The following is a 4,230-nucleotide window of genomic DNA, read 5'->3' on the forward strand; positions in this document are numbered from 1 at the left end:
TTGCGTATAATCTTTGTAACATTCCAAAAATAATTCTGTTAATTTTGAATAATGTAGTAGTAGTAGTACTAGTACCCGCGACGCGTACGCGATATTTTTTTTTTAGGTCCTAGCTACTGAAATCTCAGGAAATTAGGTGGCAGGACCTGCCAGAGTGAACTATATACTAGTGAGTACCTGGTCTGCCTCCATGGGGCGAAAGTGGGACAACGTCGGGCCTCAGTAGGGGTCTGGCGGCTAAATGACCGGATGAACAACGGTACAAGGCATCACACATATACAAAGTCCATACACTTTTGAATCTCTGGCTTTTCCAGTCAACTGGTTCACCCACAATGTAAACTACGCGGAGATGGGGGAAACCCCTGGTGCCGCTTGACCCTAAACACACTTTACACTTTACTAGTAGTAGTAGTGGGTAGTCTGCGCGGTAGCACAGTGGTATCGTCACCGTCCTCCCCACACCGGGTGGAAAAGGCCTGGATTCGAATCCCGTCGATGACGCAAGGAACTTTAATGGGCTTTTTTCACTCCGTGGCTGAGTTAGTCAGTCTCAGGCGTAGATAGCAAGGTTTTTCTCCCCAGTAACTGGAGTTTTTTCGTCCAGCAAAACAGGCAAATCGACCATAGAACATACGCAATTTACAGACCCAAATACGGGTTAATGTATTTAATTACGGGCAACCCTAAAATAATAATAATAATAATAGTAGTAGTAGTGGCATGTGATGCAAGAAAGCAAGTGCATGAGCTTATGCAGCATCAGCCAAGAAAAAAAAAAAAAAAAAATTCACACCATTCGCTCCAAATGCCTGTCCAGTTCCTCCTTAAATTTATTCAGCCTATCAACTTCCACAACTACAGATGGAAGTTTGTTCCACCAATTAACCACCCGCTGGCTAAAGGCAAATTTCCGCAAATCTATTCTGCATCTGTCCTTTCTTAATTTGAATTTATGCCCCCTTAGGTTTGTAATCTGAACAAGTGGAAGGATCCCATCAGAATTCAGCGTGCTCAACCCATTCAAGGCCTTATACACCTCAATCAGATCACCGCGCAGGTGCCTAGTTTCTAGCCACCGCAATTTGCAGAACTTAAGCCTCTCTTGGTAAGAGGATCCCTTCATTCCCCTCACCAATCTTATTGTCCTTCTCTGTACACGCTCAAGCAAATCGACATCCTTCCTAAAATGAGGCCTCCAGACCTGTACGCAGTACTCAAGGCGTGGCCTGACCATTGCCTTATACACAGGGACAATCACTTCCTTTCCCTGCTAGAAAAATTCCTGTATATCATTAACAAGACACCATGAGCTACTCTTGCAGCCCATCTGCAATGCTCAGAGAACTTCATATCTGCCTGCACAATTACCCCCAGGTCCTTTTCATTCTCTACCACTGTCAGTGTATTACCACAGAGTTGATACGTTGCTCTGGGGTTACTTCTTCCCATATGCAGTACTTTGCATTTGTCAAGGTTAAACTTCAGTTGCCACTTCTTAGCTCATCTGAACAAATTATCTAGTTCCTGTTGCAGTAGCACAGTGCCATTACTGTCATTAACAACCCTGCCAACTTCAACACTAAGCCTGATATATCTTCACCAATATCATTGATAAATATACAAAACGACAGAGGACCCAACACCGATCCCTGTGGGACTCCACTAATAACATTAGTCCACGAAGATCAGCACCCATTGATTACCACCCTCTGTCTTCTCCCACTTAACCATCCTTTTATCCATTGTAGCAACTTACCCTTAATACCATTCTGCTCCATTTTTTGTACAATAATCTTCCATGTGCAACAATGTCAAAAGCTTTCCTGAAATCCAAATATATGATACCAAATTATTTTTTGCATCCAGTACCTTTGTAACCACATCATAACATCCTATCAAATTTGTCAGACAAGACTTTCCCTTAAAAAACCCATGCTGTGTTTGAATTATTGCTGCAGTCTTGTCTTGATGATCCTAGAATGCATCTTTAACCAGTGACTCCATTATTTTACCCGGAACAGAAGTTAAACTAACTGGTCTGTAATTACTCGTGTCACCCTTCGATCCCCCTTTGTGAATTGGGGATACATTTGCACATCTCCAGTCCCTGGGAACCTGCCCTGAGTCCAGGATGCTCTCATAATTATGGCTAATGGTTTGCTTAGTTGCTTTGCCGCCTCCTTTAATATAACTGGATAGATCCCATCCACCCCAGGTGCTTTTCTTATGTTTAACTTCAACAATTTCTCCTCCACTTTGCCCTCAGTTATTACAAAATCATTAAGTATCCTGCTACAATTTGATAACCTTCTGCCATTTTCAAACGTTAATAATTCCTCATGTGTGAATGTAGATTCAAAATACTCATTTAGTTTGTTTGCTATCCGAGCAGGATCATCAACAGTCGAACCGTCGATGTCAAGTGGACCAATCAGATTCATCCCCTTCCTTTTAGAGTTTATATAAGTAAAGAAATCCTTGCTGTTTTTCTTAGCATCTTTTGCCAAGGATTTCTCGTAATCTGCCTTCGACTGCCTAACCTCCTTTGTGACCTGATTACAGACTAGCTTATAGCTGCCATAGGCTTCTGAGTCGCTTGATAATTTATATTCATCCCATGCATTTTTCTCAGGACCGTGCAGTAGATTTTCTCAGTATTATGCAAGTCTTCGAAATGCCGCCCCTTAAATGTTTTTTGTTTAAAATAACCTTCGATTGTATTTTGATTTCGCTGCTTATGCCGCCTCTATGTATCATAGCACGGCATGGCCCTGATTTTTCTTCTCTGTTACGAGTCTCATTAGTTCATTTGATAACCATTGAGGCCTAAACCTTGAACAATATTTATTAATAGGTATGAAACTTCTAGTAGCATCCACGATTAATTCCTTGAATGCTTCCCACTTAGAATTTACTGTTGGTAACATCGTCAGTTGATCCCACTGTACAGAATTTAAACATTTTTCTGAGACCACTGTACATCAGATGCAACTAAATTTAAATTATGCGTGACACACGGATCATACAAAGCTCTTCTGTTTTCTTGTAAAATCCTTGCTTGTACTCTATTTGTCCCAAAAAATTTTCGATATTTGGTTCAAATAATTTTTCATTGCTTCCTCTCAGTGCCAAATTTCGTGAAGCTAAAAATTTAATTATCTCAATTACTCGTTCCAAAATCATTCTCCAGTTTTTTTTTCTTTGAGTTTTCTATCAAAATTTGATTTACAACATGCATAACTTTATTGAATTTTAACCGGCGCTCTAATTCCTTCCACTGTTGCATACATATTTTATGATTTTGCGAGTTCTCATGCGAGCTGAAACCATCTTGTGAACGACACCAAGAACGAAACCCCGTCGTTTACAAGAGAATATTTGCATTACAAAAGCAGAAAATTGCGTCCTTTTTTAACCGAGTCCCTTTCAAATTAACCAAGTCGAAAAGCTTGAAAGGACTTATAATAATAATAAGTCCTTTCAAGCTTTTCGACATTTTTTTAAGGCCCTGAAAGGATGCTCAGTTGAAAACCATCGTTGATAAGCATCAATGGGACAGTGTTTCGATTAAAGCAAAGTTTTAAATGTGTATCTGCATTATGGGTTTTTGTTGCATTTAAACTAGGTTTACATAATAAAAATAGGCAAACATTAATTTCTTTTAACATCTCATTATAAAATAAATTAATTGACTAATATAAATAAGCCAATATTGACTTTTTTTTTTTTTCGTACAATGAAAGTATTATATTAAGAAACAACCATTTTTTCATATTTAAAAAAAAATTAAAATATCATCGGAATTTGTGCCCCCTACATTCCTGGGCAACCGTTCGGTTCGCTCGTAACTAGATACGCCATTACTCATACCACAGAGCAGCATGTTACTAATCTGTGGATATTACTACAAACTAAGGTCACATTTAGAGGCCTGTGTATAGTATTCCTGCCGGTGGGTACAGCTAGCCTCATCTGGCCGTCATGATTGTTTGAAGAATTAGATATTTCAAAGAAAAAGCAATCGTAACTTACCTGAGAATACCGCCATAATTTTTAACTGTTTTACGATACGAATAAATGCATCATAGCGTTATGATATAATAAGTTTAAAATACGATTTGTACAATAACAAAAAATAAAATTAACAGGAATAAATAAATATAGAAATAGCTCTCGAAATCTGATTGGTAACGATATATACTTCGAAGGTTCGTACTTTACAGTACT

The sequence above is a fragment of the Mastigoproctus giganteus genome, chromosome 6 (genome assembly GCF_048544385.1).
Source record: "Mastigoproctus giganteus isolate SK-2022 chromosome 6, ASM4854438v1, whole genome shotgun sequence".
Classification (NCBI taxonomy): domain Eukaryota; kingdom Metazoa; phylum Arthropoda; class Arachnida; order Uropygi; family Thelyphonidae; genus Mastigoproctus; species Mastigoproctus giganteus.